The sequence below is a fragment of the Schistocerca gregaria genome, chromosome 11, assembly GCF_023897955.1.
Source record: "Schistocerca gregaria isolate iqSchGreg1 chromosome 11, iqSchGreg1.2, whole genome shotgun sequence".
Taxonomy (NCBI): Eukaryota; Metazoa; Arthropoda; class Insecta; order Orthoptera; family Acrididae; genus Schistocerca; species Schistocerca gregaria.
In genome coordinates, this window is record NC_064930.1 from 15297723 (window position 1) to 15323376 (window position 25654).

Sequence of the window (25654 nt, forward strand, 5' to 3'; positions counted from 1 at the left end):
TCAGGTTTTAAATTGTAAGACATTTCCGGGGGCAGTTGTGGACTCGGACCACAATCTATTGGTTATGAACTGTAGATTAAAACTGAAGAAATGGCGAAAAGGTGGGAATTTAAGGAGATGGGACCTGGATGAACTGACTAAACCAGAGGTTGTACAGAGTTTCAGGGAGAGAATAAGGGAACAATTGACAGGAATGGGGGAAGGAAATACAGTAGAAGAAGAATGGGTAGCTTTGTCGGATGAAATAGTGAAGGCAGTAGACGATCAAATAGGTAAAAAGACGAGGGCGAGTAGAAACCGTGGCGTAACAGAAGAAATATTGAATTTGACTGATGAAAGGAGAAAATATAAAATTGCAGAAAATGAAGCAGGCAAAAAGGAATACAAACGTCTCAAAAATGAGATCGACAGGGTGTGCAAAATCGCTAAGCAGGTATGGCTAGAGGACAAATGTAAAGATGTAGACGCTTATCTCACTAGGGGTGAGAAAAAGGAAAATTAAGAGACCTTTGGAGAAAGGAGAACCACTTTCATGAATATCAAGAGCTCAGATGGAAACCCAGTTCCAAGGAAAGGAGGAAAAGCAGAAAGGTGAGAGGAGTATTTAGAGGGTCTATACAAGGGCGATGTACTTGAGGACAATATTATGGAAATGGAAGATGATGTAGATGAAAATGAAATGGGAGATATGATACTGCGTGAAGAATTTGACAGAGCACTCAATTACCTGAGTCGAAACAAGGCCCCCGGAGTAGACAACATTCTATTAGAACTACTGACAGCCTTGGGAGAGCCAGTCCTGACAAAACTCTACCATCTGGTGAGCAAGATGTATGAAACAGGTGAAATACCCTCAGACTTCAAGAAGAATATAATAATTCCAATCCCAAAGATTGCAAGTGTTGACAGATGTGGAAATTACCCGACTATCAGTTTAATAAGTCACAACTGCAATGAACTAACGTGAATTCTTTACAGACGAATGGAAAAACTGATAGAAGCCGACCTCGGGGAAGATCAGTTTGGATTCCGTAGAAATGTTGGAACACGTGAGACAATACTGAACCTACGACTTATCTTAGAAGGAAGATTAAGGAAAGGCAAACCTACGTTTCTATCAATTGTAAAATTAGAGAAAGTTTTAGTCCATGTTGACTGGAAAACTCACTTTCAAATTCTGTAGGTGGAAGGGGTAAAATACAGGGAGCGAAAGGCTATTTACAATTTGTACAGAAACCAGATGTCAGTTTTAAGAGTCGAGGGACATGAAAGGGAAGGAGCGGTTGGGAAGGGAGTGAGACTGGGTTGTAGCCTATACACAATGTTATTCAACCTTTATATTGAGCAAGCAGTAAAGGAAACCAAAGATAAATTTTGAGTAGGTATTAAAATAAATAGAGAAGAAATAAAAACTGTGAGGTTCGCCGATGGCATTGTAACTCTGTCAGAGACAGTAAAGAATTTGCAAGAGCAGTTGAACGGAATGGATAGTGTCTTGACAGGAGGGTATAAGATAAACATCATCAAAAGCAAAACGAGGATAATGGAATGTAGTCGAATTAAGTCGGGTGATGCTGAGGGAATTAAATTAGGAAATGAGACAGTTAAAGTAGTAAACGAGTTTTGCTATTTGGTGGGTAAAATAACTGATGATGGTCGAAGTAGAGAGGATATAAAATGTAGACTGGTAGTGGCAAGGAAAGCGTTTCTGAAGAAGAGAAATTTGTTAACATCGAGTATAGATTTAAATGTCAGGAAGTCATTTCTGAATGTATTTGTATGGAGTGTAGCCACATATGGAAGTGAAACGTGGACGATAAATAGTTTGGACAAGAAGAGAATATGAGCTTTCGAAATGTGGTGATACAGAAGAATGCTGAAGATAAGATGGGTTGATCACATAACTAATGAGGAGGTATTGAATAGAATTGTGGAGAAGAGGTGCTTGTGGCACAACTTGACGAGAAAAAGTAGGACATGTTCTGAGAAATCGAGGGATCTCCAATTTAGTATTGGAGGCAGCTTGGATGGTAAAAATAGTAGAGGCAGACCAAGGAATACACTATGCAGATTCAGAAGGATGAACGCTGAAGTAGGTACTGGGAGACGAAGAAGCTTGCACATGATAGAGTAGGATGGAGATCTGCGTCAAAGCAGTCTCAGGACTGAAGACCACAACAATAACAACATGGTTCGCGGAAAGAACGACTGCCTGAAAGCCTCCATACGCGCTCGAATCTCTCTAATTTTATATTCGTGACCTCCTCCGGAGGTATAAGTAGGGGGAAGCAATATATTCGATACCTCTTCCAGAAACGCACCCTCTCGAAAACTGGACAGCAAGCTATACCGCGATGCAGAGCGCCTTTCTTGCCGAGTCTGCCACTCGAGTTTGCTAAACATCTCCGTAACGCTATCGCGCTTACCAGATAAGCCTGTGACGAAACATGCTGCTTTTCTTTTCTTTGGATCTTCTCTATCTCCTCCGCCAACCCAGCATGGTAAGGATCCCACACTGATGAGCAATACTCAAGTATAGGTCGAAGGAGTGTTTTGAAAGCCATCTCTTTTGTTGATGGACTACATTTTCTAAGGGGTCTCTCAATGAATCTCAACCTGGCACCCCCCTTACCAACAATTAATTTGATTTGATAATTCCACTTCAAATCAATCCGTGCGCATACTCGCAGATATTTTACAGAAGTAACTGCTACCAGTGTTTGTCCCACTATTATATAATCATACAATAAAGCGTCCTTCTTTCAGTGTATTCGCAATACATTGCATATGTCTATGTTAAGGGTCAGTTGCGACTCGTTGCACCAAGTGCCTATCCACTACAAATCTTCCTGCATTTCGCTGCAGTTTTCTAATGCTCCAACTTCTCTGTATGCTACAGCATCATCCGCGAAAAGCCGCATGAAACTTCCGACAAAATCTACGAGGTCATTTGTATATATTGCGAAAAGCAATGGTCCCATAACACTCCTCTGTGGCATTCAAGAGGTTACTTTAAAGCCTGTAGACATATTTCCATTCAGAACAACATGCTGTCTTCTGTTTGCTAAAAACTCTTCAGTCCAGCCACACAGCTGGTCTGATATTCCGTAGGCTCGGAAAGTGGAACGTTCGTGAAGAACGACACTACATCGAAACTGAATAACACATCAGATTTGCTATGTTTGAGTGATTTCATCTCGTCAATGAAGTCCACAGAGTTACGTATGTGATGAGCGCATTAAATCAACAGTGGGCACAAGAAAACCCATGGCTTTCCTGCCTTACGTGGGAAGCCTTTCGTTAAAAATAGGACGCATCCTCAGGAAACACTAACTGATTTTTCGCATTCCACTAAAGACTGCAGCAGTCCTGGGTTACGTTAAAGATGATTTGGTGCTTCGGAGTGAGTGCGGCCGTTGATACATCGGACAGACGATACATACAGTCCAGAAGAGATGCACAGAGCACCGCAGGTACACCCGGCTCTTACAACCTAATAAATCTGCGGTAGCGGAGCATTGTATTGACACTGGGCGCTCTGTGCTGTAAGATAATGTCGAAATTTTTGCCTCGACTTCATCTTTCGGGGACACAGTAGTGAAAGACTGTATTGACACTGGGCACTCTGTGCTGTAAGATAATGTCGAAATTTTAGCCTAGACTTCATCTATCTGGGACAAAGTAGTGAAAGACTGTATTGACACTGGGCACTCTGTGCTGTAAGATAATGTCGAAATTTTAGCCTCGACTTCATCTTTCTGGGACACAGTAGTGAAAGACTGTATTGACACTGGGCACTCTGTGCTGTAACACAATGTCGAAATTTTAGCCTCGACTTCACCTTTATGGGACACAGTAGTGAAAGACTGTATTGACACTGGGCACTCTGTGCTGTAAGATAATGTCGAAATTTTAGCCTCGACTTCATCTTTATGGGACACAGTAGTGAAAGACTGTATTGACACTGGGCACTCTGTGCTGTAAGATAATGTCGAAATTTTAGCCTCGACTTCATCTTTCTGGGAAACAGTAGTGAAAGACTGTATTGACACTGGGCACTCTGTGCTGTAAGATAATGTCGAAATTTTAGCCTCGACTTCATCTTTCGGGGACACAGTAGTGAAAGACTGTATTGACACTGGGCACTCTGTGCTGTAAGATAATGTCGAAATTTTAGCCTGACTTCATCTTTCTGGGACACAGTAGTGAAAGACTGTATTGACACTGGGCACTCTGTGCTGTAAGATAATGTCGATATTTTAGCCTCGACTTCATCTTTCTGGGACATAGTAGTGAAAGACTGTATTGACACTGGGCACTCTGTGCTGTAAGATAATGTCGAAATTTTAGCCTCGACTTCATCTTTCTTGGACACAGTAGTGAAAGACTGTATTGACACTGGGCACTCTGTGCTGTAAGATAATGTCGAAATTTTAGCCTCGACTTCATCTTTCTGGGACAAAGTAGTGAAAGACTGTATTGACACTGGGCACTCTGTGCTGTAAGATAATGTCGAAATTTTAGCCTCGACTTCATCTTTCTGGGACACAGTAGTGAAAGACTGTATTGACACTGGGCACTCTGTGCTGTAAGATAATGTCGAAATTTTAGCCTCGACTTCATCTTTCTGGGACACAGTAGTGAAAGAAGCACTTTAAATTCGGTTGGCGACGAATTTAATTAATAGAGATAGCGGCTTCAGTCCCGTTCTTGCAAGATCTTTTTCCGGCCGCAGCGATGTGAGACATCTCATGTTTTACCGGATTCCTGATCTTCGCGTTACACTCGTGAAATGTTTTAAAAGCAGTCTTGATGACGATTTATTTATGAAGGTGACCGGGCTCGACCACTGCTGTGGTCATCTTCAGACTACTGAGTAGGAACCTCTTTCTCTTGGAGAATCACTAGTTGACTAGTGATTCTCCAACAGATAGAGGTTCCTAGTCAATGGTCTGAAGTAGGTCGAAACCGGTCACCTTGATAAATAAAACGTGATCAAGACTGTTTTCAATAGTAAATATTTGTAACACATTGATCACTGCCACTCTCATAATGTATTCAAAAGTAACTCGTGAAATGGTTGTATGGGGAACTCCCCAGGCCTTGACTACCTTGGAGCTGCTGGGTGCCATCGCTCGTGCGCCTACTGCAACACCACTTTCAAACTCAGATGAATCTTTGTAACCTGCCCTTGTAGCAACAGTAAGCGATCTAACAAGTACACCAGACACTTTCTGTCTTACGCAGGCGTTGTCGATCGCAGCGCCGTGTTCTGTCTTTTTACATATCTCTGTATTTGAGTTCGCATGCCTGTACCAGTTTCTTTGGCGTTTCAGTGTACATCACTGAATGCAACTCCTAAATTATATGTATGAAAACAGTAACTGTTCTCGAAAGAACAGATACTGTAGATGACAGTGCAGCTTTCCCTGGAATAATGATGACTAACTGAATCCATCAGCTGCCGACAGGTGTTGTTGATATACCCCGATGTGGACAGCTGGAAATGCGTGCCCCGACCGGGACTCGAACCCGGGATCTCCCGCTTACAGGGCAGACGCTCTATCCAGCTGAGCCACCGAGGACACAGATGAATAGCGCGACTGCAGTGACTTATCCCTTGCACGTTTCCCATGAGACTCACATTCACAATTCTACATATGTAATGTACCTTATAGACTTTTGCCCATATCGGCACCACTGTCGGCAGCTGATGGTTTCAGTTAGTCATCATTTATTCCAGGAAAAAGCTTCACTGTCATCAACAGTATCTGTTCTTTCGAGAACAGTTACTGTCTTCATATACTTAGTTAAAGGCTACCCAGCCACTGACCTTCGTCTGTGCGAATGCGCACAGGTTGCCCAAACTTTTACGGGAATCGCCAAAGCGTGCGCCAGTAATGAGTGAATGGGCAAATGTGAACAGATAGGTATGTGAGTCTCACGGGAAGCGTGCAAGGGATAAGTCGCTGCAGTCGCGCTTTTCATCTGTGTCCTCGTTGGCTAAGATGGATAGAGCGTCTGCCATGTAAGCAGGAGATCCCGGGTTCGAGTCCCGGTTCACAGTCGTCTTCAGGCACTCGGCCAGTCCACATCGCGCGGTGACGGGCGGCAGCGCGGGCCAGTGTTTAAGTCGCGACCAGTGCTGAGGTGGAGAGCTGAGCAGCGTGTCCGAGAGCTGTTAACATTTGTTTCTGTATAACTGTTGCAAGTAAGATGGCGACAATTAACAGAGCGAACAGCGTTCAGTGTGTTTTCGATCGTGCTGCCTTGCGACCGACAGCTTTTGAAATTCTTGAGTGGATCTTTGAGGATCTGAAACTGCCTGAAGATATAGTCGATACGTTCCAGTTGGACTTTGTTTCGAGTGACACTTATGAGAAATTCGGTGAGGAGCTTGCCGGTGTGAGACCATTTCGTCATAATGATGGCAGTATTAGTAATGTCCAAATCGTGCCTTCGGGGTACGGAGTGAGAACCGTCAGGGTATTCAATGTGCCACCTGAGTGGCCTAATGACCTGATTGCATGTTCTCTATGACTGTACGGCGCTGTCTTGTCAGTTCCAAATGAAAAAATGGTTGAGTGCATAGCGCTACCAAGTTAACAGAGGGGTGCGAAGTGTACGTGTAGACTTAAAAAAGCATATACCTTCGTATGTTGCCATTGGTGGCTGTGATGCACAGGTAACTTACATTGGACAACCCCCTACCTGTTGGACCTGCCATTCAACAGAACATCTGCGGATGAACTGTACACGTCGACGTCCGTTAGAACTTCCAGGGGGACCTCCTGCAGACGGTAGTGAAAAGCTAGTTCCGCTATTGAGTGAGGTAGTCGCGGGGACTGTACCACCACCCCGGCAGCCGGAACGTGTTAGCGAGGTGGAGATGCCAGTTCAGGTGGAATGCAGTGCCAGAGACATTCGCGGTAGGACGGACGTCGATTCGGCACCGTCGTCCTCGCCGGGGCAGTTACCACTGGATACCAACGATGCGCCAGCCACCTCTGAAACTAAGCCGTGTGAGATACAGGAGCACGTGCAGGTGTGTTTGCCTGAACCACCCCTATCGGTAGAGACTGTAGCAGACACGAAGAAAGGCCGCCGATGGAGAAACAAAGGGAATAGTAGCAAAGAGGAAAAGTCGGACGATTTGAGACCCGTACACAGGTCAGAAAGTGGCAACGAGACTGTACCTCAATCATCTTGCTCCGTGCGCTGCGAGGACACCGCGAGGCAAGAACGCATTCGTGAACAAAGGAAACACCTGAAGGCACTACTGAGCGCTGAGAGGGATCAGAGCACCGTAACGGCTCAGAGGAAGAGCGAGCAGAGCGGCGAGCAGCTGCAGCGGCGCTCCCGCAGGAATTCGCTGACGTCACCCGCAGCCCCGCGTGGTGGCCAGGCGGCTGCGACCACGTGACAGACGCAGCCGGCGGTGGCGGGCAGGGCGGCGCGCGCACCGCACAGCACCCCGACAGCCGTGAGCCGTGGTGGCGGCAGGACGAGGAGACGCAGCAGTAGCTGCTCTCGCGCATCACCATCGCGCTGCCACATTCTCACTCCCTGACCCGTTATTGGTTTTGACATTTCGTTTATTACTCCAGACGTTCCCAACGAGTTTGGTTCAAAGCCGCCGAGAAGGACGATCCAACACTCAGAGCTCATTGTCCCTTGAACCATCATGTGCGATAGCCAAACCTACAACGTTACCACACTTAACGTCAATAGAATTCAAAGTCCGGAGAAACTCCGTTCGCTAACTGATTTCTTGTATGGTACCAGCGTTGACATTTCCCTCCTACAGGAGGCAGTCATCCTTAGACGTGCCCGGCTACGCTCTCATTGATAACACCAATCTCCAGGACGCTGTAGGCACTGCCATCCTTCTGCGCGATCGTATACCCTTTACGGCTGTGCAGCGGCTGCTCAGTGGTCGTGGCATTTCTCTTCGAGTGAACGGTGTGCAGATTGTTAACATGTACGTTCCCTCAGGTAGCACTCATAAGAGAGATCGTTCAAAATGTTATAAAAACGAGGTTCCCATTCTTCGTAGCGCTTATCATGCACATCTCATCCTCGGTGGTGACTTCAGTTATCTACTTAACGACAGAGACCAAACTCCTAACACGAACAGATGTATCGAACTTGAACATTTAATTCGTGCCGTGCGTCTTCACGATACGTGGCAACAACTGCACGGTGAACAGGTAGCGTACACCTTCGTAACCAGTCATTCTGCCAGACGGCTGGATAGGATCTATGTGTCCGATGCCCTCCAGCGACACACTGTCAACTGTGACATAGCTCCTGTCAACATCTCCGACCATTGTGCATATCAGTGTTACCTCAACCTACAACGCCAGCCAATTTACCGCGGGAAGGGCTACTGGAAATTGAACGTCAGCCTTCTGCAGGATGCCCAACTTGAAGAGGAGGTGAACACAACGTGGCAGCAGCTCCAGAGGCACCGATGTCGCTACGCTGGCGTTCTCCAGTGGTGGATCCAGTGTGCTAAGCCTAAATTACGCCTCACCCTCGTGAGCTACACCCGACAAAAAAGCTTTTGGCAGAAACAGACTATTGAATTTTATTATCGCTGTTTGAAAGAACTGTACAGTCGCACTAACAATCCTTCTCGCAACATCGACGTAAAGGTCAAACGATGTAAAGCGAAAATCACGGGGATACTACGCTAACGAATGCATGGCATCATCCTGCGAGCCCACCCCAAGGACGTTGCCGCCAAGAACGGGCCTCTCTGTACCACATCCTGAGAGCGACGAAACGGTGTAAAGCCATGTTGACTGAAGCCGTCGTTGGTGACGCTCAGAATGCCATCACGAAGCAACGTGACGTCATCTCGCACGTCTACGACTATTATAGTCAACATCACAAGAAGCAACCCGTGGATGAACACTCGTGCGACGATTTTCTTAGGACCTTGAGCTGTCGCTTGTCACAACAGGATGCTCTTTAAAAGCATGAAGAAACTAGGATTTGAACATCTCATAGAATTAATTCGCAAACTTACTACAAACGCTTCTTCACGGGCTATCATTAATGGCCATTTTACAAAAGAAGTTTCCATTGAGCAATCCATCCGCCAAGGATGTCCTCTGTAAATGATTTTGTACGCCATTGCAGTAGAGCCGCTACTGAACAACTTAGCACATAGCGGGATCGGGCTTAGCGTCGAGTCTGTCACTATCCCATGCATTGCATATGCTGACGATATATGCGTAACTGCGTCATCATCACAACAACTTCTGTCAGCGGCAACTCTTTTACAAACATTCACATTTCTCTCAGGAGCAATACTAAATAGAACTAAAACCACAGTTTTGCAGATCGGTGGCGGTATCGGAGACGTATCCCATGTTACCTGGTGCAGGGTCAAGGATTATCACACAGCCCTCGGTGCTACCTCTGAGGCCAAACCAGACAAATTCCTGACGAACAACTGGTCACACATGCTTACTAAATTACGTGCTCCTTTGATACTTCACTCCGACAGTGACTTGAACATAATACAGAAAGTTAAGACCGTCGAGATCGCCATTACGAGCAAGATGAATTACTTGGTGCAAATTCTTCCAATCTCCGACCATCTAGCCAAGAGTATACAACAAGCGTTATGTTGGTTTCTTTTTAGGGGGCACATTTTCAAAGTTCAGTTCGATACCTTAACCTTACCTTCGTTCAAAAGTGGCCTTAACCTCATTAAAGTACACAAAAAATGTGTCACCCTGCTCCTAAATCGCATCAGGAAGGAGTTTCGTACCCGGAGGACGAGTCTCATCACAAACCTCATTCAACGGTGGAAGCCTCATAGCCTGGACCCACCCGTTAATATTGCCGGGATTCCACGTTCTTACCGACATGCGCGACTGTACTACATGGAAATGAGCTACATTCGACACAACATCGTCGATAACGGAAGCCTGACGAACAGGAAGCTTTATGGCCTTCTCATGACAACAAACCACAGGAAACGCCTCGAAGAAAAACATCCACATACACATTGGAGTATAGTATGGCGGAATGTGCACAGCGACATGTTACCGTCACGTGCCATAGCCGACTGGTATCTCACAGTCACCGATAACGTGACAACGAATGAAAAGCTACATAAAATAGGCCTTCATCCAACGCCCAACTGTGACGCATGCGGAAGAGTCGATACGCTTCGTCATAGGTTCACGTGCGGGCATACAGAAGAAATTACTACATTTCTTCGTCAACGATTGTCGGTGAAAGACCGTACCACGCCCTGTGGTGTAGACCTTTTAGAGATCATTCAGCCACAAAAACTGAGATATCCACGAGCAGAAAACAACGCTGCAACGTGGATCATGGGCCACACAGCATCGTTTACTATGCAGGATAGGCATGCTACTCTCCTAGACTATTATTCTTACATAGAAATCGAACACTTTGAAATGAGACAACATTGTGACTACAGGAGGATATTTGCAAATATGCTGAACATCATAATTAACGGTTAAATGCTTCAAATACAATATTTCGGATAGCAGAGGTTGCCAGTGACCTGTATGTATGAATCCCATTTTCTTCCTGGGACTTTAGTTCTTGTCGGAATTTTACGATACTATTCAGAAGGCATTTTTTCTTTCCCATTTTCGTTTTCACATTTCTCTTCTCTCGCAGAACAGTGGAGCAACTTTCCTTCAACAATAAAGTGATAGTTTTTTGTGCACCACAAAAAATTTCTGTATAATACTTGGCTAAAAAAATAAAAAAATAAAAAATAATTAAATAACCTCAAGAAGACATTTCATTTCCTATATTGCGCCACGGCAGCCTAAAAAAAAGATGGATAGAGCGTCTGCCATGTAAGCAGGAGATCCCGGGTTCGAGTGCCGGTCGGGGCACGCATTTTCAGCTGTCCACATCGAGCTATGTCAACAACAACCTGTCGGCAGCTGATGGTTTCACTTAGTCATCGTTTATTCATAAATTATATGTTTGTAAGAGAAAAAGTCGAGGAGATATGACGTCATACACATTTAGACGCGTTTAAAACCAGCCTTTGCTTAAAACGGAGCGAAAATTGCTCACATTGCACTCACTCCGGATCTCACCAGGTGTCGCAACCGGTGGATGCGCGTTCTTCTTTTAAGTAGGCCACGCAGAGGGGCACAGGCAGCGTACCAGGAGGTGGAACGTTTCGATGGAATTCGTACTCATCATCTTAAGGTAAAGTTTCTTCAGTCGTCACCTGTGGAAGCTTTGCGATAGCGTGACGCCACTCATCGGCTGATAGGCCCGGGCCACTCGACTGACGAAGTTCGCCGAGGAAGACTGCTTTGGCAGTGCGTGCACGACTGACCTCCGACCTGTCTGTGGAGCCGCGGTGTGTGCGCCGTGGCTGGGCTGGTGTCATTAGCCGACCCGGCCGGCCGGCGCCTACCTGTTGTCAGGGGGTTCGCCGCCTGCCACAGCCTGCTCACCAGCTGCGTTCGTATTGGGAATGCCGCCACGTCCTCTGCGTACATGTTGCCCCTAAATAATAACCTCACTCATTCGAAATCGAATCTCTTTTTATTCTGGAACAAATAGGCTACCCTCGCCTGGGTATCCGATTTTTAAGGAGTCCCACTTACTTTCCTTTTTCGTGTCCGGAAATTTGTTTCAAAGCCTTTCAGCCCAATGTCGGGCCAAGTCCAATGTTTCTCTCTTCTCAAGCCATAGTTCGTCAAGGGTACACCTTGTGGGGCAGATGGAACACTGTAGAAGGTGCTCCATATCCTGAACTTCACCACAGTCGCATTTACTTTCTCCTTCGTCCTTGAAGCCCCATTTGACTAGGTCTGCTTTAATTGGTCTACGCCTGTTCTGATGAGGTTCAGTGTTCTCCAAATCTTCTAGCTCGATGTACTGCCGCTGGGTATTTCTCCTGAGGCAGGGTAGTCCTTCGGAGGCTCGTTCAATTCACTAGTGAGAAATCTCTTGCGGGATTTAAGTCTGCTACGTCGACATGAAGAACAGTGCAGCGGATGGCGCTAGTCTAAAATCTGTTTAAATTTTTCTATATGTTCGTGCGCAATTCTTCAGAATTCAGGAGATGAGAATCCAGCTGCTTTGAATATTTTCCCAAGTGGAGTGGGTTTCGTGCATCCTATTGTTAGCCTACGTGTTTCATTAAGGACTGTAGTGACTTTTTTGACATGTGTGGATCGGGACCATACAGGGCACGCATATTCTGCCGTGGAGAAGCAAAGTGCTTGAGCAGTTGTTTGTAATACAGTCGGACTAGCTCCCCATTTGCTATTCATCAGTTTTCTTAAAATATTGTTCCTGGCAGCAACTTTCTGGCAAGTTTTTTCACAGTGATATCTGAACCTCAGTGATCTATCCAGCACGACACCAAGGTATGTTGGTTTGTCCGTATGGTCCAGTTCGTTGCCATTCCAGGTGACGTTCAGCTTCCTGTTTGCCTGTTTTGTGCGGAGGTGGAAAGCGCTAACCTGTGTCTTAGATGGATTTGGTTTGAGGGAGTTCTCTTTATAGTATTGAGACATAACGTGTAGCGAGCTTTCTCATTTCCCTTCTGCTTCCTCGAAGCTATTCCCTTGCGCTGTAATGGCCAGATCTTCGGCAGACAAGGAATGTGCAGTGCGTTCCGGTGTCGGTCGGTCATTGGTGTAAAGTAGTAGGGGGGGGTGGGGGGAGCACACTGCCCTGGGCGACACCCTTCTCTTGTCGACGCCATCGGCTTCTCTTTTTCCGTCCAGCATTACATAGGACTGTCTGTTTTGCAGCAGAGATTAAATGATTTTTGTGAACTGATGATCCTTAAATGTACAGAACAGTTTTTCCATGAACTTTCTGTGGTTGACGGTGTCGTATGCAGAACTTAAGTCCACCAATGCTACACCTGTTATTTGTTTGTTTTCAAACCCTTCTTCCTCAATGTGTTCTGTGAGTGCTAGGATTTGATTGCTGAACGATTTCCCGGGTCTGAATCCATCCTGTTGGGGAATGAACTTTTGGTCTGATAAGCATGCAAGAACTTCAGACGTCTGACAATGTTGCAACCATTTTACGTGTTAAGTATTTAACGTTAAAGCTGTAAAAACTATACCGTTGAAGACACAAAACATCATCCCTGGTCGTTTTATTACTTTCGAATCAGGCACCCATGGACTATCGAATACTTAATTATCGAATAGTTAATTATATTAATATAATGTAGCTATCTTGAGTCGCTTACAACGGGCGAAGTCTGCACTGGGTAGCAAATAAAGTTTGCGTTAAACTAGTAATAAATTAAAACGTAATGCGTGATGCTCAAGTTTTATTGCATGGACAGCAAATACATTAAATTACCAAAGAAACATCTTGATTATACACTACGGGCAATTAAAATTGCTACACCACGAAGATGACGTGCTACAGACGTGAAATGTAACCGACAGGAAGAAGATGCTGTGATATGCGAATGATTAGCTTTTCAGAGCATTCACACAAGGTTGGCGCCAGTGGCGACACCTACAACGCGCCGACACGAGGAAGGTTTTCAACCGCTTTCTCATACACATGCAGCAGTTGACAAGCATTGCCTGGCGAAACGTTGTTGTGATGCCTCGTGTAAGGAGGAAAAATGCGTACCACCACGTTTCCGACTTTGATAACGGTCGCATTGTAACCTATCGCGATTGCAGTTTATCGTAATGCGACAATGCTGCTGGCGTTGGTCGAGATCCAATGACTGTTAGCAGAATATGGAATCGGTGGGTTCAGGAGGGTAATACGGAACGCCGTGCTGGATCCCAACGGCCTCGTATCACTAGCAGTCGAGATGACAGGCATCTTATCCGCACGGCTGTAACGGATCGTGCAGCCACGTCTCGATCCCTGAGCCAACAGATGGGGACGTTTGCTAGACAACAACCATCTGCACGAACAGTTCGACGACGTTTGCAGCAGCATGGTATATCAGCTCGGAGACCGTGGCTGCGGCTACCCTTGACGCTGCATCACAGACAGGAGCGCCTGCAATGGTGTACTCAACGACGAACCTGTGTCTACAAATGGCAAAAAGTCATTTTTTCGGGTGAATCCAGGTTCCAATTGACAGCACATTGAACAGTGGACGTTACATTTCACATGTGTTACAACCCGTGGCTCTACCCTTCATTCGATCCTTGCGAAACCCTACATTTCAGGAGGATAATGCACGACTGCATGTTGCAGCTCCTGTACGGGCCTTTCTGGATACAGAAAATGTTCGACTGCTGCCATGTTTATCACATTCTCCAGATCTCTCACCAACTGAAAATGTCTGGTCAATGGTGGCCGAGCAACTGGCTCGTCACAATACGCCAGTCACTACTTTTGATGAACTGTGGTATCGTATTGAAGATGCAAGGGCTGCTGTACCTGTACACGTCATCCAAGCTCTGCTTGACTCAATGCCCAGGCGTATCAAGGCCCTTATTAAGACCACGGGTGGTTGTTCTGTCTACTGATTTCTCAGGATCTATGCACCTGAAGTGCGTGAAAATGTAATGACATGTCAGTTCTAGTGTAATATATTTGTCCAATGAATACCCGTTGCTCATCTGCATTTCTTCTTGGTGTTTCAATTTTAATGGCCAGTAGTATAGTATATACACTGAGGTGCCAAAGAAACTGGTACACGCATGCATATTCAAATACAGAGATACGTAAATAGACAGAACACGGCGCTGCGGTCGACAACGCCTACATAAGACAATACAAGTGTCTGGTGCAGTTGTTGGATCGTTTACTGCTGCAACAATGGGAGGTTACGAAGATTTACCTGAAGTTGAACCTGGTATTATAGTCGGCGCACGATGGATGGCACCCAGCATACCCAAGGTAGCGACGAAGTGGGGATTTCCCCATACAACCATTTCACGATTTTACCGTGAATATCACGAATTAGGTTTGATCAGATTTTCAACTTCGCTGCGGCCGGAAAAAGGGCAATGACAACTGAACAGAATCGTTCAACGTGAGAGAAGTGCAACCCTTCCTCAAATTGCTGAAGATTTCAATCCTAGGTCATCTACAAGTGCCACACAACGAAACATCATAGAGGCGGGCTTCCAGACGCGGAGGGCCACTCGTGTCCTCTTGTCGACTGCACTACACGAATCTTTATACCTCGCCTGTGCCCATCATTATCGACATTGGACTGTTGATGACTGGAAACGTGTTGCCTCGTTGGTCGAGTTTCGTTTGAAATCATAAGGTGAGTATCGACGTGTACGGGTATGGAGACAAGCTCATGAAACCAAGGGAGTCTTCAAGCTGGTGGAGGCTCTGAATTGGTGTGGCACGTATGCAGTTTGTGTGGCATGGGACCCCAGTGGCGTCTATATACGACAGGTGACACGTACATAAACATCCTGTCTGATCATCTGCAACGTGGCCACTGTGCATCCCGACTTACTTGGGCACTTCCAGCAGCACAATGCGACACCGCACACGTCCAGAATTTGCCACAGGGTGGCGCCAGGGACACTCTCCTGAGTTCAAACACTTCCGCTGTAGCCTAGTTATAGTGTCCTCTGCTGGCCTCAGTGTCCTTGTATAAATACCAGCCGGATTCTGATCATCACCAGCAGTTACTATCATCTTAAATTTTTGTGGTCCTGTCTTCCTCAGTTGCTTGTAATATTACGCTATACTGATAACTTTTACTTTATGGACCGTCTGACTACAGCTGAATGAAACACAGTTTTGGTGCCATATCTGTTTTGCCTTTATTTTTTGCAGGGGATCTCCACTGGGTTCAAATATGTACATATTTTTGCTGTTTAGTTTACATTCTCGACAATGTACCTAATGGTTATAAACAGTTCTGGTGGTTGGTTTTTGTTATTATGTAGTAATATGTTGAACTGCACTTATAGGTTGCGTGGTCAATTTTCTGCACATTACGCCGCTGTTGAATTTTTGTGCAAAGAATGGTTCAAATGGCTCTGAGCAGTATGGGACTTAACTGCTGTGGTCATCAGTCCCCTAGAACTTAGAACTACTGAAACCTAACTAACCTAAGGACATCACACACATCCATGCCCGAGGCAGGAGTCGGACCTGCGACCGTAGCTGTCGCGCGGCTCCAAATTGTAGCGCCTAGAACAGCATTTTTTTTCTTGTAATCTCATTTTGTTCGCTTTTTTTCGTTGAATCTGATCGATTAACTGAGTTTTTTGTTACAGAGGGCAGCTAACCCTCTGACCGAACACGCTGAGCTACCGTGCCGGCATTAGGCCACTACGTCTGGCGAATTTTTGTTGTCGTTCTCCTTGTTACAAATGCAAATTTGCAGTTTTGTTCCTCACGCACTGCACTAGGAACTGAACACTTGTTCTGATGCAGTGTTTTCGTTTGTGTTACCGACTGTCAAATGTTATTGCCAAAGATCAAATATGATTGGCAACTTTCGAGTGTAACTATTGAAGTATCTGTGATCTGTTTGTGTATGGATTTTTTTGTACTGTGTGTGTGTGTGTGTGTGTGTGTGTGTGTGTGTGTGTGTGTGTGTATGTGTGTGTGTGTGTGTGAGTGAGTGAGTGAGTGAGTGAGTGTGTGTTTTGGTGTGATAATTGATTTTTTGTGGACTGGGTTTGTGTGCGTGTGTCAAGAAGGTGAAGGTACACACACACACACACACACACACACACACAGCCAAAAAATCCATACAAAACAGATCACAAACACTTTAAATAGTTACACTGGAAAGTTGGCCATAACATTCGATCTTTGGCAATAACATTTGACAGTCGGAAACAAACCAAAACACTGCATCAAACAAGTGTTGAGTTCCTAGTGCTGTGAAATGTTGAAAAACACCATAATTGGCATCCATAAGATGAGGAAAAAAATGGTTCAAATAGCTCTGAGCACTATGGGACTTAACTACTGCGGTCATCAGTCCCCTAGAACTTAGAACTACTTAAACCTAACTAACCTAAGGTCATAGAACCGCTCTGTCACTCCTGCCGGCTAAGATGAGGAACAACACTAAAAATGCAACAGCAGCGTAATATGTAGAAAATAGTCCACGAAACCTGTAAGTACAGTTCAACATATTACTACATTTATAACCTTTAGGTACATTGGCCAAAATGTGAAGTAAATAGCAAAAATATATACATATTCCAGGCCACTGAACATCCCTTGCAGAAAATAAAGGCGAAACGGGTGTGGCACGAAAATAGTGTTTCATTCAGTTGTAGTCTGACGGTCCATAAAGTAAAAATTATCAGTATACCGTAATGGCACTTGCTATGTACCTACATGTTTAACTTGACGTTGATGCTACATCATAATATTTTATGGTTTGTATGGCTGGTATACGTGGCTGTTAATCATGTAAACACTTCCTGTTTTTCTCAGGTGGCACCAGGACTTGTACAGATTTAGCGTTAGTTGGTCACACACTGTTTCTGTTTGTAGCCGAAACCGGTAATAGTGAAGTGTAGAAATTTGTGTAATCAAGCTGGACCTGTAAAGTGTCAAAATTGCAACAACAGTTAAAGCTTTGCAAACAAAAACGAATGGAAACATAAGATCAGATTGCTCTGCCATCTGTTATTTGTTTGGCAACTTTTGTCCACTAAGCTACACCATTAGCAGTCAGTTTTCCGACATCCCTTGGCTGTCTCCGATTGTGATGCAGAAGGTGGTCAACTGTTGCTCTGTAATCATGCAAAAGCGCTGTGCCCTGCGAAGTCAGATCCTTCATAGAGCGAGGTGTGTAGACGCATGAGGAAGAAAGGTCAAAGCTGGGCTCAACGGCGGTACGTCTCTGGTCGCACGATGCGCAATATGAGGGATGTCAGGAGGGATGCCTGCCGCGCAGGCGCCTGGCAGTCAGCCAATGGCTGTCTCTGTGGAGCTGCGCGACAGAACTGCGCGGCTGATATCTAGTCTGTGGGACTTAACTTTTCCCGGCGAATTGAATGTTCAAATAACTTACGGGTTTGGTGCCGGGTGACGCCGTCGACCACCGCCGATATCTCGACAGGGGCGCACCCTGCCATTCTCAAGGCACAGATGCAAGGAGGAAGCAATGTGCAAGGGATTTAATGGCTCTGAGCACTATGGGACTTAACATCGATGGTCATCAGTCCCCTACAACTTAGAACTACTTAAAACTAACTAACCTAAGGACATCACACAACACCCAGCCGTCACGAGGCAGAGAAAATCCCTGACCCCACCGGGAATCGAGCCCGGGAACCCGGGCGTGAGAACCGAGAACGCTACCGCACAAGGAATTTGATACCTAGGCTCACGGAGGAGAAAGAAGGAAGATACCACACACATAACAAGTAACCACAGAGTCAACACACAACCAAAGATATCCAACATCAGAAATACCGGTAGTGACTATTAATCAACAGGTGCGGTAGCACTAATTCTGTCCCTCTGTTTTTTGATGGGAGGCATAGCCGGATTCTAAAGCTCCATAGTGACAACTATCAGCTTGCATATACAAGTCAGTGTGAGTAGGCCTCCTATAAACTGAATGTCCCAACGTACCGTCAGTCTTACTTTTGACCAACACATCAAGGAAGGCATGGCATCCATTCTTTTCCACATCCATAGTGAACTGCATATTCGGGTGGATTGAATTCAGGTGTTCCAAAAACCCGTTTAAATTCTCACTGCCATGTGGTCAAACAACAAAATTTCTGTTCCGACACCGACAATGTTCAGTGTTAATGGTTAAAGTTCAAGGCAATCGTAAAATGCGTTTTAGACAGGTACGTGCCGAGTAAAACTGTGAGGGACGGGAAAAACCCACCGTGGTTCAACAACAAAGTTAGGAATCTACTGCGAAAGCAAAGAGAGCTTCACTGCAAGTTTAAATGCAGATAAAACCTGCAACACAAACAAGCTAAACGATGTCAAAGTTATCGTAAAGAGGGCTATGCGTGAAGCGTTCAGTGAATTCGAAAGTAAAATTCTATGTACCGATTTGGCAGAAAGTCCTAGGAAGTTCTGGTCTTACGTTAAATCAGTAAGTGGCTCGAAACAGACACTCCGGGATGATGATGGCATTGAAACAGATGATGACAAGCGTAAAGCTGAAATACTAAACTCCTTTTTCCAAAGCCGTTTCACAGAGGAAGACCGCACTGCAGTTCCTTCTCTAAATCCTCGCACAAAGGAAAAAATGGCTGACATCTAAATAATTGTCCAAGGAATAGAAAAGCAACTGGAATCACTCAACACAGGAATGTCCACTGGACCTAACGGGATACCAATTCCATTCTACACAGAGTACGCGAAAGAACTTGCCCCCCTTCTAACAGCCGTGTACTGCAAGTCTCCAAATGATCGGAAAAGAGGACAGGTAGTCCCAGTCTTGAAGAAGGGTCGTCGAGCAGATGCGCAAAGCTATAGACCCATATCTCTGACGTCGATCTGTTGTAGAATTTTAGAACATATTTTTCGCTCGCGTATCATGTCGTTTCTGGAAACCCAGAATGAACTCTGTAGGAATCAACATGGATTCCTGAAACAGCGATCGTGTGAGACCCAACTTGCTTTATTTGTTCACGAGACCCAGAAAATATTGGATACAGGCTCCCAGGTAGATGCTATTTTGCTTGACTTCCGGAAGGCGTTCGATACAGTTCCATACTGTCGCCTTATAAACAGAGTAAGAGCCTACGCAATATCAGACCAGCTGTGTGGCTGGATTGAAGAGTTTTTAGCAAACAAAACACAGTATATTGTTCTCAATGGAGAGACGTCTACAGACGTGAAAGTAACCTCTGGCGTGCCACAGGGGAGTGTTATGGGACCATTGCTTTTCACAATATATACAGGGTGTTACAAAAAGGTACGGCAAAACTTTCAGGAAACATTCACACACAAATAAAGAAAAGATGTTATGTGGACATGTGTCCGAAAACGCTTAATTTCCATGTTAGAGCTCATTTTAGTTTGGTCCACCTACGCTCAATGGAGCACGTTATCACGATTTTATGCGGGATACTCTGCCTGTGCTGCTAGAACATGTGCCTTTACAAGTACGACACAGCATATGGTTCATGCGCGATGGAGCTCCTGCACATTTCAGTCGAAGTGTTTGTACGCTTCTCAACAACACATTGGGTGACCGATGGATTGGTAGAGGCGTGCCAATTCCATGGCCTCCATGCTCTCCTGACCTCAACCCTCTTGACTTTCATTTATGGGGGCATTTGAAAGTTCTTGTCTACGCAACCTTTGTACAAAATGTAGAAACTCTACGTGCTCGTATTGTGGACGGCTGTAATACAATACGCCATTTTCCAGGGCTGTATCAGCGCATCAGGAATTCCATGCGATGGAGGCTTGATGCATGTATCCTCGCTAACGGAGGACATTTTGAACATTTCCTGTAACAAAGTGTTTGAAGTCACACTGGTATTTTCTGTTGCTGTGTGTTTCCATTTCATGATTAATGTGATTTGAAGTAATAAAATGAGCTCTAACATGGAAGTAAGCGTTTCCCGACTCATGTCTAGATAACATATTTTCTTTCTTTGTGTATCAGGAATGTTTCCTGAAAGTTTGGCCGTATCTTTTGTAACACCCTATATAAATAAGCTAATAGATGGTGTCGGATGTTCCATGCGGCTTTTCGCGGATGATGCTGTAGTACGCAGAGAAGTTGCAGCATTAGAAAATTGTAGCGAAATGCAGGAAGACCTGCAGCGGATAGGCACTTGGTGCAGGGAGCGGCAACTGACCCTTAACGTAGACAAATGTAATGTATTGCGAATACATAGAAAGAAGGATCCTTTATTGTATGATTATATGATAGCGGAACAAACACTGGTAGCAGTTACTTCTGTAAAATATCTGTGAGTATGCGTGCGGAACGATTTGAAGTGGAATGATCATATAAAATTAATTGTTGGTAAGGCGCGTACCAGGTTGAGATTCATTGGGAGAGTCCTTAGTAAACGTAGTCCATCAACAAAGGAGGTGGCTTACAAAACATTCGTTTGGCCTATACTTGAGTATTGCTCATCAGTGTGGGATCCGTACCCGATCGGGTTGACGGAGGAGATAGAGAAGATCCAAAGAAGAGCGGTGTGTTTCGTCACAGGGTTATTTAGTAAGCGTTACGGAGATGTTTAGCAAACTCGGGTGGCAGACTCTGCGAGAGAAACGCTCTGCATCGCGGTGTAGCTTGCTCTCCAGGTTTCGAGAGGGTGCGTTTCTGGATGAGGTATTGAATATATTGCTTACCCCTACTTATTCCTCCAGAGGAGATCACGAATGTAAAATTTGAGAGATTCGAGCGCGCACTGAGGCTTTCCGACAGTCGTTTTTTTCCGCGAACCATACGCGACTGAAACAGAAAAGGGAGGTAATGACAGTGGCACGTAAAGTGCCCTCCGCCACACACCGTTGGGTGGCTAGCGGAGTACAAATGTACATGTAGATGTAGATCGTCTATATATCTGGAAAGACACGCAGGTTTCAAGGTCGCTGACTCCAATGCACGTTCCTCAAAGTCCCCCATAAACAAATTGGCCGCAGTAGGTGAGAACGGGCTTCCCACTGCAACTCTCTCAGTCTGTTCGTGGTACTGACCATTGAATAAAAAGTAAGTGGAAGTCAGCACACGTCGAAACAAATTTGTTAACTCGACATATGCAGTTAGCAACGAAGTGGCACCTAAGTCTACGGCCTTTTTGCCTAAAGCAGCAAGCATTTCCAACAGGATTCGCGGTATTTTGCGGAAATATGGTGTAAAATGTGTTTTTTGACCTCCTTCTAAGATTGAAGCGCTATTGGCGTTCGTAAAAGATGATCTTGGTTTGCGTAAGGCTGGTGTCTATCGTATTCCTTGCAGTTGTGGCGTGTCGTATGGTGGTCAGTCAGTCAGGACTGCGGAAGACCGGTGTGTTGAACATAAGCGTCACTCGCGCTTACAGCAGCCGAGCAAATCCATTAGTGCAGAACATTGCGATGACACCGGCCATCCTATGGATTACAACAACACGGAGTTTCTGGCTTGCACGTCCAGCTATTGGGATAGTGTTATTAAGGAAGCTGTTGAACTGGAACTATTAAGCAACCTTATAAACAGAGATGGTGAATTTTGTTTACATGCTGCTTGGAATCCGGGCCTGTCTCCCATCAAAAAACAGAGGGACAGAATTAGTGACACCGCACCTGTTGATTAATAGTCGCTACCGATATTTCCGATGTTGGGTATCTTTTGTTGTGAGTTGACTCTGCGGTTACTTGTTCTGTGTGTGGTATCTTCCTTGTTTCTCCTTTGTGAACCGAGGTGTTAAATTCGCTCGCACATTGCTTCCTCCTTGCAGTTATGCCTCCAGAATGGCAGGGCGCGCTCCTGTAGAAATATCGGCGGTGCTCGCCGACGTCACCCGGCAGCAAACCCGTAAGCTATTTGGATATCTGGTCTATTGCTCGACTGGGTAGTCTTCTGTCGAACGTTTGCCGTTTTCTTTGTGTATGTGCAATGTCAATGTCAGCCCCCTCTCCCTCCCCCCCCCCCCCCCCCACCACCACTATGATCGTGCCATAGGAGGGCGCAAAGCGGAAGATCCTGTAAAAGCATATGCACCATTTACTATTTCAGACCAAGTTCAAATTTCGTCCATTGGTTTCGAATGGTCCCCAGTGGTTACAACCTGCACAACAATGCAAGAATTGTGGTCAAGTTAGTCTCCAAAAGGATACGAGCGGCCTCTGAGGCAGTTCGTGTAGATTCTGAGCGGAGGTGTGACTGTAATGCTTTCCTGAGCCACTCATCAGGAAACCACTCGATGCAGGGCGTCGCAGTTTCAACCTCCATCGCAGAGGGTTCGAGGGAAGGGGTGAGTATTCTGACGACCTTCCCACCCTGTGACAGGCTCACAGTGGCATTGGGCATATTTTTGATGATATTTGGTGCAAGTCTGACATCAGCAAACGTGCATTCGAGGCAGACGTAGCAGGAAGCCACCTTTACACAGGTAAGCCGCACGAGCTTCGAGGCAAATTTCGAACTAGCCTTTAATCGTGTTATTCAGTGTACCTTCACAACATTCTGTTCCACTTTAATAGTGATAATGTTGTAAGACGGCAAGAACTATGCCCCTTAGATGGATTCATTAACGATCACCTAACTCACGTTGAGCGAACAGTAGGGCTGACCAAAAATGACTGACAAGGCACATTGCATCTTGTAGAGGGTATAGTATGGACGTATTGGAATAATAAATGTTGGGTGATGGTTTTAAAGTAATTCACACCACATGAAAACTTTGTGGAAACGCGTCGATTTACTGGAGGCTAGTTTATCTTAGGGAAGTATTCGAGTTGACCGTGGCCGGCTTGGGAGCGGCAAAGGGAAGCGACAATAGGCAGCTTAGGGCGCCTCAAACTCTGAGAGAGCGGTAACAGTGCGCGGCCTCCAGCTGCCGTAAGATGAGTGACAATGAGTGGGTGGTTGACCCCATTCTAGTGTAGTGGGAAGTAGACGAAGAACTTGTACACCTGTTGATATATGTCCGTCGTCCCGTTTTCAGCGATACATGCGAGAAAGCCGCGCAAAGCTACGGTGGAGTGGTCAACAGAGGTCAAAATATGTGTGTTCGTGACTATAGCAACTTCATGCTGAATTCACGGTCCACAGAGTCTGAAGTACATCAGGTGAAGAGCGCCCAAATGACATATGCCGGCCTCTGACAGGAACATAGGACTGAGGAATTTGAAGTACTCTCCTGGGAGTCAGAATTCCGGAAAAATTGGTGTTTTGTGCAAACGCTAACCTTGATGGGTTGCCTGGGAGGAGCTTAATAGCAGAAGTTGAGAGGAAGGGAAATGTTGTGGGAATTTGTTCTTCCCAGAGCAGACATTCGTCGGCGCTGGGAAGCGACACATAATTAACGCGACTTAAGCTGCAATTGGCGTAAGTAATTTTGCTGGAGGGGTAACCGAGGCGAAGAGCGGACTGGGAGAAGTCTCCATAGTGGTCTTCTGTTCCCAGCTTGCCTAGAGTGCGGATGTGGAGTTCTTTGCTCAGCTTGCCTGAGAGAGAGTGAGCACTGTGCAGTTTAGGACTTAGCAAATGGAACGATTGAGCTTGGAGATAAGAAGTTTTGGTTCAGCTATGTACTGAGCAAGGTAGCTAGCAGTGAATAGACGAGTGCAGCCTTGCAGCACCACGAGGTTGGCCGACGTCACACAACGCCGCCGCTCTGTCACGCTGATACTGCGTCCGCTCCAACCACTGATTAATTTGTTGGATCACGTCGGCAAAGTTTCCACGAGGGTTTCATGGGCCGTGTATTGTAGAATTCTTCTCCCACTTCACATTGCGCCTGGGCCAGTCGATAGGAATTAATTTTGATTTGTCGTGTTTTACTCCAAGTAAACGCAATTTGTTACCACTGTCTGTTAGGAGAGTCATGTCATGTAATGACTGAAGGTCGGGAGTTACAATAAATTTGTGCTAATCGACTGCATCTGTTTTCAATCAAGTAGTTGAAATCGCAAGTCACTCTCTTAATTAATTTTATGTTCAACATTTGCATCTGGTGTTTAATTAAAAGTGATCAATTCTGAATCAATTAATGTCAACACTGACACCGCAGTTCAATCAGGAGTCACGGGGCCTTATTACTTTCTTTGCGTTATCCTATATTGCGGCAGTTTTGCATTCTCTCCAGCTGGCCGGGTTGGCGTGCGGTTCTAGGCGCTACAGTCTGGAGCCCAGCGACCCCCTACGGTCGCAGGTTCGAATCCTGCCTCGGGCATGGATGTGTGTCATGTCCTTAGGTTAGTTAGGTTTAATTAGTTCCAAGTTCTAGGCGACTGATGACCTCAGAAGTTAAGTCGCACAGTGCTCAGAGCCATTTGAACCATTTTGCACTCTCTCTTGATCTGTTAGTCAATTATCTGGGGTGAACACACGTGAAAACCAGATAAGTGACGGGTGGGGTGTTACAGTGTCATAGTGGCTTAAAAATCAGAACCTGTTGTGAAACGAAGGAACCATTAATATACACCATATTCTGTATGGAGCCCGCGAGATGGTACAAGTGCCGCAACACGACGTGGCATGGACTCGAATAATATCTGGAGTACTGCTGGAGGGAACTGACACCACGAATCCTGCAGGGCTGTCCATAAACCTGTCAGAGTACGACGGGGTGTAGATCTCTTCTGAACAGCACGTTGCAAAGCGTCCCAGGTATGTTCAATAATGTTCATGTTTGGGGAGTCTGGTGGCCAGCGGAAGTGTTTAAACTCAGAAGAGTGTTCCTGGAGCCACTCTTTAGCAGTTTTGGACATGTGGGGTATCGCATTGTCCTGCTAGAATTGATAGAGTCCGTCGGAATGCACAATTGTCATAAATGGATACAGGTGATCAGAAAGGAAGCTTACGTCGTGTCACCTGTCAGAGTAGTATCTAGACATTTCAGGGGTCCCATATCACACCAACTGCACACGCCCCAAACCATTACAGAGCCTCTGCCAGTTTGAACAGTCCCTTGTTGATATGAAGGGTGCTTGCATTCGTGAGGTTGTCTCCGTACCCTTAGACGTCGATCCGCTCGATACAATCTGAAACGAGACTCGTCCGTTCAGGCAACAGGTTTCCAGTCATCAACACTCCAGTGTCGGT

General features: G+C 45.6%; 1 protein-coding gene and 1 non-coding gene across 2 annotated transcripts in view; both read right to left on the reverse strand.

The window, feature by feature from the left end:
* Positions 1-25654, reverse strand: part of LOC126295394 (uncharacterized) — a 766077-nt gene that overhangs the window by 665672 nt on the left and 74751 nt on the right. The gene's annotated exons all lie outside the window — the stretch shown is intronic.
* On the reverse strand, positions 5512-5585 carry Trnat-ugu (transfer RNA threonine (anticodon UGU)). Its single transcript has one exon. It is a non-coding gene; the product is annotated as a tRNA-Thr (tRNA).